At 43.8% G+C, this 16441-nt stretch overlaps 1 pseudogene; it reads left to right on the forward strand.

Annotated features, from left to right (window-relative positions):
• The first annotated feature begins 1028 nt into the window (after positions 1-1028).
• The window catches only part of LOC135903064 (uncharacterized), a 54739-nt pseudogene continuing 39326 nt past the window's right edge, over positions 1029-16441 (forward strand).

Here is a 16441-nt window from a genome sequence, read left to right on the forward strand (position 1 = left end):
TCCAGGGTTTTCAATATAGCAAAACGTTCGGCCCTTGGTCAAGCGGCATCTTTGCGCAAGAAAATTCATTACCTTGCTTCTACTACTCCTATAGTATTTGTTAGAAAAAATATTCTTGACCAGTCGAACTCGAAACATGATCCCGAGCACTTGTAAACCTAGGCTTGAGTAACTGAATGATGCTGGAAACTTTTGTTTTGATCAACAGTATCCTATAAGCATTCGTACAGATTCTAGATGCGGGAAGCATTGTAGATTGTCTGATGCCCCGCATTTCTGCATATCACCAATGTCAGTCTTGTTGCCTAAATTTACCCAAGTTATCCTGGCGTGTTTGGCGCAAAGTGACGTGCGCCCATGCGTTCTCGTGCACTCGCTCTACGCAATGCAAGAACACTTGGAAGGGCTTGCATGTTCGCACATCTTTTTATTTAATTTATATGCACAGCGCACCTCTTGGCCAATCTCGCGTTGTGCGTATGTGCCATAGTACGGAAATTATCAACATAATGAACATCCCACAATCATCTAAAAAACAATTAGTTGGCGTTTGCATGACAGGTGCACACGCGCGATTGTGTCTTAATTTAGAGCGCATGTGGCTGTGGTGCGGGGGGGGGGGGGGTGGCGGCCGGCGAGGTTCAATCACATCATCGGGCGATTAAGTCCATTTTTCTTTTATTTATGTTTTAGCGATTCAGCAGCACCACCGCAGCAACACCTACCCAGCTAACAGCCATGGTCAGCACAGCCCGCGAGGGGTCGCAAGGAATGCTCTGATTTAAAAATGGCTGCGTGAATCAAAATCCGCGAGAATCACGAGCATAGCGCTCGAGATCCTGGCGGATTTTCCGTGAAGTGAGAAACCGACGACCGCTTGACAAGAGTGCGCGCAGACTGATTTTTTTCCCAAGCTGTCACGTTGTCACGTTGGCTGCTTTGGGCGCAGCCAATCAGAAGCCGAAACGGCGGAAGCGCTGCGGAAAGAATGTACACACCCGGCCAAGAGAATGCAAATGGCGTCCACCATGTCTGCATCGGCTCTGTACTCTGTGGAACGGCTGGTGGCCCCAATCAAGCAGTACCCGGTCCTGTACGACAAATGTAACTCTAGGTGCAAGAAAGCAGACTATAAAAAAGAGCTGCAGAAGAAAATTGCACGGAATTTGGACGTCAGTGCTAAGCGCTGAAAGTGCTGCGAGGTGGCGGCACGTCCGTGAAATTGTGAGATGCTCCGCCTTCCCCGCCGCACGGGCAGTCAGACAATTCTGCCAGTCTGAACAGCCGCGCTTGCTTGCAACCTCACTGCTTTGAAAATCCGCCTCTCCCCATTGCCCGCACCGCCGTCGGTGTGAACGTGCCTTAAGAGCAAAAATGGTTCGGGATGTTCCGAGGGCTTCGGCATAGTTGTTCTGGCAGCCTTTCTTTGACAATGGACTTGCACTGATTTGTCATTGTATACACTTACCTTTTTCTTCAACAGGCCTACAAGTTGTAGCGCCTGAGCACACTTAGCAGTGAAATGTGGCATAGTTTATATAGTATTTCCATTCTCTACGCATGATCTTTCAATTAACCCTACCCTACCATAGCGGCATTCGCCTATTGAAAGGCATTCTCCCTTCTGACATTCCGAAACTATTTCATATTCGCAAAGCGGTCCAAGAGAACCATAAAATATTTTAATGTTTTTTACTGATGGCACTTAGTACGATGAGGGGTCCGTTGATAAAGTATGTACGCTATTATTGCGGCAGCCCCCTTGCCATATAGTTGGTTAAGTAAGGCGTCCCTTTTTATTACATCGTATGCTATTTCATCGCATGGTGCACAGGTTCCTGGTGCACAGTAACAACGTAACAACGAGTCATTCTTAATTTTTTGCGACCGCTAAAACAGTGTCAACCTACGCACCCCCTCACCTCCTCGGGGCAGCGCAGTGGGTTGCTTCGTAGCTCTTGCAGTACCCCTCTGTGTCAGGCGTCGTGGTGAACCATGGGACAAAATAGGAAGTACGGCTGAGGTAAAGCCAGAAAAGTAATAATGGGAAAACAATAAACAAATATAAAAATTTGCAATGACGTGTTTCGAATCCATGGCCCCACAATTATGAACTCAACAATTCTCGCTTGTCGCTGTAGGCGTTGTTAATATTGCTATTCTCAGCCCTTGCGCTTCCTTTCTTCGTGTACGATGGCATACTCTCTGTACTTGCCTTGACTGATTTATTGATAATATCTTGTTTTCTGCAAGTATTCCTAACGCGATTAGAAGACGTGGACGTGGATTACTAGATGCGAGGATTGCCCTGAGGCTGGGCATTCAAAACACATTTGTGCTGCAAACATACGCGCAAAAAAGACTGCTGGCATACTCAGTGGAAAGTTTCGATCTCTAAACAGTTGTGGTGATACAACGAATTAATGTAAAAAAAGGTCTTTTCTGGTTCAGAACCCGCAACATTGACTCAAGGTACTCTAATATGGAGGGTGATGCAGCTTTCATGTACAAAGTATCAAAAAGAAGTGAAGGCATCTAGGGCAGATAAAACCATATATATGTGGTTAGCAGCACCCTAAAGAAGCATCACGTATTTCTTGTGTTATTCCTACTTACTTAGTTTCTAACTTGTATTTAAAGATACATTTAGGCGATGCAATTATGGCAAGTGCCTCGAGCATGCTTGTCTTAGAGAATCTTCGAAAACATGTTTCCATCAAGTAGATGGAAATAAAGCTATTCTATTCTATTCTAACTCATTGCCATGTGTTCTCTTTTGCCTGAATGTTCTTTCCGCACACAAAAACCAAGCTCCCGAAGTATTACGAAGTAGCACTTGTCTACGATTTCACAAACATAAACAACCACGCAACCAACAAGCTCAGTAAGAAAGTAATCACTTTATTACTTGGACACTACCCTATACAGTGCGTCAGGTTTTGAGCTGCTTGTGAAGCGGAAGGCGTCTTGGAAAAATCGCCCTCAGGCACAAACGGGTCCACAGGAAAGCGGTAACAAGAGCGTGAAATCAACTAAAATACAGGCAGCTTTTTGGATCATCTCAGTGAAAGCTCCCGGGAAGACGGCTGAATCAATACTCCTCATAAGTTACTTTTAGAACCTGCGCAAACATGACGCGAAATGGATGGTGGTACGCTAGTGGCAAGAAAATTACCTTCCAGTTGAGTTCTTTTGAGTACGCTATGGTCGGTGGCGCGGATGTGTAGTCTTGTAGTAGGTTTGATGCTTATGGGCTTTTCTACGAGCGAAAAAAGAGCCACGAAAAATGGTGCGCCCAAACTAAACTTAAAAGACGTTCGAAGGCACTTGAACGCGTGGTGGTAACGGGCGTTTCTGCAGATGTAACCATACATAATTTAGAAGTATTCAATAAACAAATTGTTAGAAATAAAAAAATACGAGAATACTGATTAGCTTGCTGGTAACAACGCACAGTTGGTTTAATTTGAGCTGATTATCTTTTTTTTTTACTTTGGACTTGAAAGCTGGGACACTCCATATTGTTGTTGCCATACAAGCACACCATTTAAAGCTCCCTGTACTCTAACCTAATTTCGGTCCGTTGACACTACATGGAAAAGTTGGACTTTTAAGGAAGAGCAACTGTGCTTTAGTTGTTCGTCGTAGCTGACTATTATCACACAATACAAGCAATCAATGTAACTGAGATTTGCCTATAATGAGTGGTGGAAATACAACCCAGGAGTGACTGTACTACCCTGCTCCTTGCGTGCTAAAAGACCGACATGATTTTCTTATATCAACTTGCGATATCATCTGCTTGCGACTATCAGCTTGCGGTTTCCCTTCCTGGACTGACTAGCTCCGAAGTCGAAGGCGTGCATAGACTGCCATCAAAAGCTGACAAAGCTCCTGTCGTGCTGGTCCGTTTCGCATCACGTGTCACACGTTATCAATGGATGGCTAAGAAAGCCGAATGAAAAACCGCTAATTGTGGCGTGTATTTCCTTGACAATCTGACGCCACAGAACAAGAAACTTCTCTGGCTAATGAAAGCAAAAGCTGAGGAGCATCATTATCAGTTCGCGAGGTACAAAAATGGCAAGCTTTTGTGCGCAAGGTGACTGGTGATCGAGCACTGCGCATCAACAGTGAAAGGACCTTGATAAGATTCGCTGAATGGCTTCTTTTCTTTTATCCAGTGCATTATTTCAATTGCTAGTGTTACTGCTATGACTATCTTACATGAAGCCACATATCATGATGCTGAATCTTTTAAATCTCTTGTGCAGTGCCCCTCTATTAAGAAGCAGGACAGAAAGTTGATTTTTCTTTTAAACATACGCAGTCTTAGAAACAAACAACCTGATCTGCGGCTTGATCCATTAGATCATACGTTTCATTTCTCGGCCTTCACTGAGACCTGGCACTCATGTGCGTTTCATGTAGTGTTTTTCGAAGGATACAGACATGAAGGTGTGTGTAGACCGAATCGCAGAGGTGGTGGAGTGTCACTATATATCAAAGAAGATATCGTATATGAGGTGGTTCCTGAATTTTGTTGTGTTTGCGAACATTATTAATATATTGCTGTTCATGGTGTAACAACTCTGATTGCATCAGTGTATCACCCCCCATCAGGGGATACTCAACAACATTTTGGATTTATAACATCGGTTCTTCAATATGCGTCCTTAAGGAATTTGCGCATTGTCCTTGTTGGTGATTTTATTATTGTTCTGCTATTACTTAACCCACATAGTAGACAATTTGTAGATTTCGTTGAGTCATTCTCGTGCACAAACTTAGTAGGAGAACCTACCAGAGTAACAACAGTAAGTGAAACTCTACTAGACCTATGTGTAACTAACCATGACAGAAATGAAGTCAATGCTGGTGTGCTAACAACTGATCTCAGCGATCATTTATCAGTGTTTTGTTTTTTCCCTGCAACAAAGAAAGAAAAAAAGTGATGTTAACGATACTCCTGTCGCATATCGCTCCTTCAATGTCAATGCCTTGCCGACATTTCATGCTAGTATTGAAAGTATCGACTTCAGTGATGTGCACAGTGACCGAAACCCTAACGTATTGTATGATCTGTTCCTACAACATCTAAAGAACTGCTATGATGCTGCCTTCCCCCTGCAATACTATAAGAGGCACAGCAAGCCCATGAAACCATGTATTAACACAGATCTTTGCAACAGAATTAGAGAACGAGATAAACTATACCATAAACTCATTCGACTAAGAGACATATCTCTATTGCATGAATACAAAAATGTTCGCTACCAATTAAACACAGATTTCAAGAGAGTTCGTATTCAATATTATCAGGCAAAATTTTCTGCGGTCTGCTGTAATCCCAGGAAAGCTTGGAACTCGGCGCGCCTGCTCATAGGAAAAACAAAGGCTAGTCTTTCTACGACACTAACCATTGACGGCGTTGAGTTCACCGAGCCGACCTAGCGGACAAATTCAATAATCAATTCCTAACATCTGGTGCAGCAGGTCAGACAAGTAATACAACAAATTACTGTGAAGAATACATTTATTCTCCCTGCGCGCAATCTTTTTTCTTGACTCTATGCAGCGAACTAGAAATAGCTACATTCCTAGAAATCGTTAAATAACAATACTGCCACTGGCTATGATGACGTTAAGGCTGACCCAATGAAACATGTTGCTGAATTACTATGTGGCCCACTTCAGCACATCAGCAATCAAGTTTTCCCCGCGGATACCTTTCCTGAAGGCATGAAGATAGCCAGAGTAGTAGTCATTCACAAAGGTGGCTCTCATAATGACTTGAATAAGTATCGGCCTATATCTGTGCTACCTTTATTTTCTAAAGTGTTAGAATATACATGAAAATCACAATTAATGAAGTTTATTGGCGACCACCAAATGCTTTCCAAGCAGCCATTTGCCTTCTGTGAAAAGAAATCAACCGAAACGGCGCTCTGAGAAATTAAAGGACAATTAGTTAATAATATTGATAATAAGCAATACATTAATGGTTTATTTCTAGACTTTAAAAAGGCGTTCGATTCTCTTATCCATCCCATTTTCTTTCGGGAACTTCCACACTACGGTGTTAGAGTTTTGGTATTAAATCTGATACGCACTTCTCTGTCCAATAGGGTGCAATTTACTAGCCTAAGCGGTCACCGTTCGCAATTACAGCCGATAAAACATGACGTACTGCAAGGCTCTATCCTTGGGCCATTATTCTTTATTCTTTATATGAACGATCTTGTGAACATACCGCGAACTCCTGGCATAGTTCTCTATGCAGACGGCACAAGTATTTTTCTACAGGTAAACACTTATTTGAACTTGAAAAGGCAGCTAATAGGTAGTTAACAAATCTGTCAAACTGGTTGCATTGTAATCAACTTGAACGAAATGTACAAAAGACTAGATATATTATATTCAAAAGCCGTAATAAGCCTGATGACTATAGTACCTGTATTAGATTTAAGAATTGTGCTATTCAACGGGTTTCTACTTATAAGTTTCTAGGTGTCGTCTTTGAAGAAAACATGAGCTGAACACCACATGTAAAGAAGATACATGCAAATATGTGCAGGTCAGTTTCTATATTGTATAATACCAGACCCTTGGGGCCAGACTGGCCAAAATTACAGCTATACTCTGCCCTTGTTCATCCACATATATCCTATTATCTACTAATCTGGGGTACAACTACTAAGACAAATTTAGATAGGGTAATAATCCTACAAAAAATAGCTGTGCGTTGCATAGAAAACCTTCAACGTGGTGACCACACTGCACCATACCTATCCAAGCTAAACATACTCACAATAAATCATCTATTCCATCTAATGCTTGCTATGTATACACTCACGGAAATTCTGCATGACCCAAATACGCTATCCACATGTTTGTCATCCGACAACTCGCAATATCACCTTAGGCATAACAGACTTAGAACACCTATGCTTAGAACCAAATACTCAGACACTCGCCCTACCTAGTACCTCATTTCTTAAATAATAATCCAGAAATAGCTACTATGATTCAGTAGTGCCGCTCTGCTTACAGTCTAAAGAAAAAGGTTAGGAATTATCTTATGCTAAGTTCCTAATGGTACTTAACTGTCCTTGCGGTCTCGATAACTTTTCTTTTTATTTTAGTCGTTTTTTCTCTTACATTTTTCTCCTATTTGCTATATATTGTTTTGTAACACACACACGTGTTATTTTCTTGTTCAAATATTTCCATGTTCTCGCGCATTACTGATGATATATTATGTATAAAGTGCAACAATCTTACTTCTTTGTATACTTGATTGCTTGCCGCATATATTTTGTTCTTTTTGATGTTTTTACATTGTTCCACTGTATTTTCATGATGCTCCACCCCCTGAGCAATGTACGGGTAGGGGTGCCTTTGTCAGGCAGTTGCAACTGCCTTTAGCCCCTACATCCCAGACAATGCTTTGTCTAAATAAAGCATTCATTAATTCATTCATTACTTGTGAAGTACCCGGAAATGAGTGCTAGGAATGAAACTTCTGTGGACAAGAAAGGCAACCTACAGTTCCTAGTTGTCCCCTAAAGACAACCACTCCTTACATATAGAAATAAAGAAATGACACTCACGAGCATAGATGCCCTCATCGAAACAGTCTTTGAAAGCTATCACAACAAGAGATCTGGCGCGAGAATGATAACCTCCGATGAAAGTACCCTCCATAATAGGAACATTGTATACTATTAACACACCCTTTTGATTTTTATGGTCTATTTTGGAAGGCCTAATTGATGAGCCAGCCATGGATCCTTTATCGATATCACCCAACATGATCGCCATACCAAACTCTTGAACACTCTACTCTTTTCTGTCCCTCTTTCTGGGTATCTTAGAGATCAAGGTGGCGTCTCTGTGGCCAAGGCGCCCACTTGATTACATACCGGATTTAGTTCCTTAAGCTTCCTGAGTCACCACGGTGGAGCTATACAATAGGTCGATTGCCTGTGGGCTCGATATATTAAAATCGAGCGAAAGAAAAACGGGATCTTTGTTCACATACCGTGTCCGTAGCGGTAGAGTTCTCTTCTTTTCATCACTGCCTTAAAGCGTCTACTTGGGAGGAAAACCAAGCTTTTCATGGTCGCTCGAAGATTATCTCGCCCCCTTTGTTATAATTTTTTACAGGTCATCCATACAAACTAATGGAACAGCCATAATAGAAGCCCTCTTAATGTTTGTGTAGGCTCCCCGTCCTCGTGTTGAGAGCCATCGTCAGCGCCTTTGTTATGAGTGAAGGGGCCCCTTCTAGTTCCATCGGATGGTATATGCACAGAATTTCACCAGTCAGTGGCTGGCCAGTCTCGTTGGAGTGCATGGTAACAACTTAGCAACACTTCACTATTCTCCATTGTACTGTGACGTATTATTAACACTAATATACTGTTACGTAATTACTCTACGGTATTAATGAACTTGGTGGCTAGTCTCACTGGCGTTGATAAAAATTGAAGATTCGAGATGGTGAAGGTGAGATTTTTTGAAGGACATTCGTGATGGGTTTCCAGAGAAAACTGACAAAATTTTGTAAACGCTGTATGAATTTTTCGTAGCCTACAAATACAAAATACAAAAAAGTCTTTATTTGCTATCGTGAATGCTTCGTATGTCGTCTTATCACGTCGTACGAGGCCCAGGACTTTCTTAAGTGATTCAATATGTCAGCTGTATTAATACATAACGAAAAGCTATTGTTCTGTCTCAAGCAGCGACTCTTCAACGCTTTATCGTTGAAAAATCGAATAGACTGTCAACTAAGACATGCTCAGAATTCAAATATCTCGTCAAATTTTCAAGCTGTGCATTTGCCAGCCACTATCACCTTGAAAGTTGGACATTACATCCGTTTACTTTAACAGTGACCTAGATCAACAGGCGTGACTAATTATGAGGTTACGGCTATCAACGAAAGGCCTTACGACGATGTAAAAAGCATGCGTTTGCTGTAGATATCTAAGATCAGTCCAAGACTGGCTTCACATGGTTTCATTCGGCGTTGATGACGTTCTCTTCGCAGGAACCGCACAAAACAGCGAAACGCACCGAGCCGTAGCTCTCATCTACGATCATTCATCGCACCTGCATGCTGTTCTCTAAATTACATGATGACACCAATTAATCGGCTGAGAAAAGTGAGTACACGGCGAAAAAACGATATTCCTATGCCCAAGTGCCAGCTGCACACCTCCGTTTCGATCGTCAGGCAATCCCTTCTATCACCTGAGCCAGTCTGCTATTAAAAACAAGAGGTCCACCTCACAATAGATCTAGACTCATGGTCCTGTAACACATTTTACTGAAAAGTGATTTGGCGAACATCAGACAGTTCTATGTGCTTTAGAGAGAGATTCTCAGGTAGCAACAGCTAAATGATGTTATTTAGACAGGAAAATATTACTTTATAATGAAATCCTTCAAAATGCGCTGTTGCTATTAGGCTGTAGACGCTCGTTTCGAGCATAGGAAACAGGGGATTGCTACTGCTTGGCCTCCATGAATTGTAGGAACGCCTAGGCCTTCTAAGCAGAATGGCTTTGCTCAGAGCACGGTAAGTGAAAGTGGCGTATTTTTAATCCAACAAATGGAAAAGTTGAAAAGCAATAAAGAGGCAAACGTAGTGGAGATTGGACGCACGTCTTGAGAATTTATCTGAAGAGAGGCTTCACTCAAGCGGTGTCCATGAAATGTTTTAAAAGTAACGCCGATACGTACAATTCTGTTTAAACCATCAAACCACCACAGCGACTCAGTGGCTACCGCGTTGCGCTTGCGAGCACGAAGCCGCGGTCTCGATACCCCTCTATGGCGGTTGCCTTATTTTGGGACTGAATGAAAAAGAGGTCGTGTATTGTGATTGACTTGCACTTTAAAGAACCCAAGTTTGCTTTATTCTGGAGACCTCCACAAAGGCGTCTCATAATACCAACTAATCTGCAGTTACGGTAGGCTAGCCCCCAAATTCATAATCACAATTGAGTTTACTTTCATCATTTGCAAAAGTTAGAGCTTTGATCTCATGTGTACGACGCCGACGAAGCCACCCGATATGCACATGAAAGCTTCCAATGTATCTTGATTCGCTTTAGCGAAAAGACGCCGCGGCTGGCCTGCATTTGATGACCCGTGAGTATACTTTGCTTCTGTTGGACTCAGCGTATACAGATGCATATGCCGGCTGGGTTACCGCGACGTGAACAGGCCATGATCTAATCTGTGCGGCTAGGCGTTGCATTTACAAACTGTCCTGCCTTCCTTACTGGAATGACCAACAGCCCCAAGGGCAACAAATGCAGCTGGGATGAGACGCTCACACACATTATTTGTGTCTGCCCTCGCTATAGTGCTAGCACCGAGAGGCAATTGATGCACCAATTGGTCGATCGCCCACTATCAGAACTGAAAGCTCAAGGCCAGTGGTCGTAGAGAACATACCCGCAAAAAGCGTTATTCGCTCTACTAAGATGCCTGCAGTCGGAAGGCCTTTCACGGTAGACTATAACAACACCACCCCCTACCGCTCTGTAGTGTACGCGGTTTGTTTCTGCACTCGTCTCTCTTTCTCCCTCTTCCGCCATCTTTTTCTTTTTATTCGCCCTACTCGTTCCCCTCGTGCCTGGTTGCCAACCGCAACTACGCCTTGTTAACCTGTACATTTTTCTCTGCATCCTCTCTCTCTCTCTAATCGCATGCAATTTTTGCCTTTATGCACTGCGCCTCTCGCCATCTATGCCGGAATTCAAAGACCACATCTTGCTTATGCACAGTTTGAGAGGTCTACAAAGAGTCACAAGGGTGTGGGCTTATGTATAATGTCTGTCACGAAAATAACGGTTATGAAGAAGCAAGGCCAGCTTTCTCCACCTAGTACCTTACACCCGTAAAGCTTCGTTCAAATTTCGTACTACTGCTGATTATGACAACAAAATGCAAATGCATTCACGGCACGCATTTAGGCACATTTGAATGTGGTCTCCTCTGTTGTCACAGTGCGACAAACATTGTGGACGAATGACTAGGAATAGCCGTACAGCCACTGACACATACTAAAGGCCTAAATCTAAGCATGTCAAGTAAGTTAAGCAAATCACTGTATACAGGGTGTCTTTTTTTATCTGCACCAAATTTTTTAATTAGAAAAATATATATCATGGTAACGTTATGTTTAGCATTCTAGTCAATGCCTTGGAAGCCTCTAGGTACAGAGCGATTTCCGCAATTAAGTGCGTAATTAGCGATGGTGCGGTAATTAACTTTGTAATTATCAGCTATAGGCGGCTACAGCAAATGAGTACTTTGTCCTTGGACCCCTGAAACGGCATTTCGTCGGTGGAAGTGGACACGTGGCGACCAACGAAATGACGAAGTAAATTTGGCGGACTGCCGGCATTGAAGCGCTAGGCCAGCGCCGCACACAGCAAGGAGATAACGCAAGCTGCTTGCGGGCGGGACCAGCAGTGACCTCGGAGACGTAATGAACGCTGGGGGGAGGGGGGCGACTTCGACGACACATACGCTCTTTTTCCAACCAGTTTCGGTTTCGAGGAGCCTGCCAAGGGCCACTGATTGTTCGCGTAGCTCCCACATGAAATCAGCTATTCAAGCATAATTCGTTGGGCTACATAGAGTCCAGGACGGGCCCCAAACTACTAATTTGTGGTAGTCACCCATTGGTGAAAATTAGAAAGTTTATTGCCGTAACTTCGCTAATTACGCACGTTATTGCGGAAATTGATGTGCATCTAGAGACTACTAATGCGTACACTCGAATGGTAAACACAATGGTACCTTGATTTATATTTTCCTAATTAAACAAAAATTGGTGCAGCTAAAGAAACACACCCAGCACATCGCCCTTATCCATTATAAGGTTGGTGTCCTTTAGAAGTGCCGTTGAGAAGACATTATACGTACAGGTTTTGTATAGAAATTATCTTTTTATGACTCGAAAAAACATGTAAAATTACCGGTATTCCTTGTGAGTCGCCATACATGAGAAACATAATAAATCACTTCACGGGCTCGGCCCAGCTCGCGGGCCGGGTTCCGGCAGGGTAAGCAAGTGCTGACTCGTGCCCGAGCCCGGCGCGTGCCTCGGAGCTTCAAACACGCGTCGGGTTTGGATTAGTCCCGGACATGCATCGGCAACTCTACAATAACTGAAGACTATAAAAGCTGTAGCACTACGCAAATTTCAGGTAATTGATGTCTGTTGGTTTATTTAAAAGTCGAGGCATACAGGTCTCGACAAAGAAGCGATGTGTTGGACTGATTAGTGTATATTAGCACCACTGTTCGGTCACTCGAAAAGGGGTACCAGTGATCTCCGGCAACTTCTACGCGGCCAGAATTTCAATGCTATTACCATTATTCGCATACTTCATGCAATTTATATCTATCTATCTATCTATCTATCTATCTATCTATCTATCTATCTATCTATCTATCTATCTATCTATCTATCTATCTATCTATCTATCTATCTATCTATCTATCTATCTATCTATCTATCTATCTATCTATCTATCTATCTATCTATCTATCTATCTATCTATCTATCTATCTATCTATCTATCTATCTATCTATCTATCTTCTTACGCCATGTAACCCAAATTGTGTACTAACCTGAAATACTACATACGTCACCACGGTCGCATTGCCGTCGTGCCTCTATCATCGTCATACAACCATGGACATCCCGCTGTAGTCATGTCACTCTCGTAACGCTGTCGTACCATCATCACCCTTTCGAAACTTCATCAAGTTTGTTTTTATACCGTGATTGTCTTACATTAACCTCATTCAGTCGTAATCATGCTGTCATCATTTAGTCACCATTACACCACCATGGATTCTCGGGTCATCGAAGTCATTCCGCCATCAACATATGGTCATCGTCTTCTAATTCTGGTCAGAATATGGTCGGGAGGTCATTTCGAAAGCTCCATCGTCATCCATCCCGCATCATCATCAGATTCTGGTTATAGCGCCGTCATGCCGCCGTTTTCGTTATATTTCGCCATGCTGCCGTCGTACAGTCGTCGTCATTCCTTTGTAGTCATGTCATCGTCATCATGCTGCTGAGCCATCGCTATCATTTCAGAAACTTCATCCAACTGTCGTCATACCACCTTCGTCGCTTCAGCAACGTCATTTGCTTTTCTTCCTTATGTTACAAAAGTGGTGTCGCCACTGCATCGGAATTAGGCTACCGTCGTTATAGCACGGTCTAGATTGCGTCGTCTTTGTAAATTTGATGCCATGCCGCCGCCGCGATGTCGTAGTCCTTCCGATTTCGTCGTTCCACCTTCGTCATCTGATTCTCGTCATGCCGTCATGCCGTCGACACGCTATTGTCATCATACACTCATCGTTATCCTAATGTTCTCATACCGTCGTCATCACGTTATCTTCGTGCTACTATCGTCATCACTGAACAATCCGCCTCTTTCAAGGCGCGACGGCGCATGCGCTCTGCCCTAGAGGATTAGTCGCGAAGCGTTTTGCAAGGGTCGCGCGCGTGACCGCGCTCTGGAAAGTCCCCCCCCCCCCCGATACAAAAGAACGCTCGGACACACGCTGCTACAAGCAGTCGTGCCGTGTACCACTTTGACACGGTTGAAACTCTACTGGTGGCTCGACGTCGGTGCTGTGCCGAAAACTTACGTAGCGTAAGGCTGCAACTCCACTTTAAAAGAGAAGGCGATAAAGGCTTCATCCGAGTTGTCCAGACTGCACAGTGAGCCAGGTAGTTGCACGCGCCTTTAATTTATGGCTAGTAAATTTAACGAAAAACCTGCGCGTTACACTTGGGCGACACTTAAGTACATCACGTTGCTGACGAAGTCTTCCTGCAGCGTCGGTCCTCACTTGCTGGTGGTGGCAGCACGTGCCTGACTGCACGTACTCGTAAGGCTTGGCTACACTGGCTCCATACGAGACCGCCAACACGCTCACTCCAACGATTGAGAGACTATTGTGCGTCACTGAAATGACTTTATCATAGCAGGTCGACAACGTCGCAACCGACGAGCGTGCGTTGTACTGTGCCGGGCGTTCTTGTCGACGGCACCGGCAAAATCGGCTTGCCGACCATCGTTCGACCGAACCCCGTGTGATCAACCGTCAAACAGACAACACGATAGCGACAGCGTCTTCGCTTTTATATATAATTATTAATCCTCAAAATGAATCAGACACACCTACGAAGTTGAAATGCACAAGCTTCAACCCTCTCAAGCCGTGCCCATGAAGTCTGAACCAATGTCGATCCTGTTCAGCGAAGGTTAACCTGGTGCAGTCGAGTTCGTGCACGCGCTACCAGTGGACCCGAAATAAAATGTAAGCAGTCAGGTCGAACGAAACCGCTTTTATAGTTCAGTTCTGGCCTTAGCGAGGGGAAATCAACTACACTTCACTTCGCACGGCGCGTACTCAATAAGCGGTAAGCGGCGACACAGAACTGTGCCAACATCTGTACCTAACTGTACCTGTATGCTGTTGGTCGCATTCACTACGTACCTCGGTGGGTCTGTACGTGTTGCTTCGCCGACAGATTTCTCAATCTCAAATATGCACTATTTCCCTCGTGGAGTGGCAAACAAACGACTGTGTATTCAGTATACAGCAGCATAAAGAACCACTCTCAAAAAATGAAGTACCAACGCTAACGGCACACGAAGAAGGAACAAAAGACAGCACAAAGCGCCTTGTCCTGTCGTTTGTTCCTTCTTTGCGTGCCGTTACCGTTGGTGCTTCATTTTTTTCATGCTATGCAACAACTAGCCCCACAACGTGTTTAACTGCAATAAAGAACCGTCTCGCTCAGTTATACCAACGCCGTGTGAGCGATTGCATCAGTGCGTTCTCGTGAGAACAACACGGCCTATAAATGAGCCCTTATGTGAGCGCAGTTTTCTCTAATAATCTTCTATGACACGCTAAAGCTGTAAAAATGATGGAGTTAAAGAAAAACGAGAATAATAAATAAATTAACAGCCCGCAATATAGTACCTGGAACATACTAGCCGTGTTTAAACGGTTCGGCCGCTTATATTGAGTCGTCTCAGGGTGGAACAACATCGCACATATTCGCAGATACATATGTTTTGCTACGTTATGACACTATTTTATATCAGGTATGCACCATTTCCACTATATTTGACGATAACAAAGATCTGCGGCTGTAGACGTTGACGTAAACAAGAGCACGGCTTTGACAAATCCGACGCTGAAGGCTGTGATCGAAGACTTTATACTATGCAAAATGTCTAAATAATGTGTAAAAAGAACACAAAAAGCGATGTCCAAGTGCATAAATCAGTGACGAATTCCAAGGCAGCCGTGTCGCCAAACGGAACTCAGCGTGTCTTTATCGGCCGCACTGTTCACAGAACAGCGCACTCAGGCCTGCTCACCCACTAGTCGGTGAGTGCTAGATGGCTTCCAGGAACGACATACTGTCGCGAAAAGCCACTAATAGTGATTCGTGATCCACGAAACGCAAAATCGACGCGCACTCAACGTGGGTGCAGGTACACAAATCAACTGCCGAACGCCCCGGAAAACTTCCAAAACGTTTTCAGCGGCGTGCGGCTGAGGGCCGTACAGGAAAATGAAAAAGGTGGATTGCCATCGGATCGTCGCCGTCATTCCGCCTTCGTCTTGCCGACGAATAAATTCCTTCGTAATTCCATCGTCGACATTTCATGCGGCACCAGCATACGGTCGTCGTATTACCGTCATAGTCATTAATGACCTCATCGAGCAACGGTCATAGCTAAGTGGGCCGATTATGGATGCAGCGTATGTCGGATACAGCCGAAGCACTCGTATTTTCCGAAGAAGCACTGCAGATTTTAGACACAATAGGATGTGCCACTTCCTGATCCCTACATTGCACTAATGTTGCACCTTGTTGCATTGCACCTTCCACAGTAATCGTAAGACGGATTCCTCTTGAATTCTTTCGTCTCCGCAACACCAAAAACTGTGGTCAGCTTTGTTCCCAAGTGATCAAGAGCTCCGATTACTAGAGGCGATCGTGATCAGACAAGAGACGGATGACCTGACATTCAAATAAAGGTAGCGAGCGCTTGGAGTTTGACAGCCGTCGCTCCTGACAATAAGGGGAAGCGCATTAGCGTGGTTGAGACTGGTGTAGAAGGACGAATTTCATGAGTGGCAGGGTCGGAACAAAATGACGAAGTGTTAGAAAAAATATTTACGTTACAACGAGGTTGAATAGATTAGAAATTATTTGAAGGGTGGAAGGCTCATTTCGTAAAAAAATCCCTTGACCAGTTATCTTGCGCTGCGCAATAGCACCCTTCGTATGGCATCCACAAAACGAATAAATGTAGGCAGTTTCACCACAGCTGGTAAAATTTTTCAGGATCAGAA

The sequence above is a fragment of the Dermacentor albipictus genome, chromosome 1 (genome assembly GCF_038994185.2).
Source record: "Dermacentor albipictus isolate Rhodes 1998 colony chromosome 1, USDA_Dalb.pri_finalv2, whole genome shotgun sequence".
NCBI lineage: Eukaryota > Metazoa > Arthropoda > Arachnida > Ixodida > Ixodidae > Dermacentor > Dermacentor albipictus.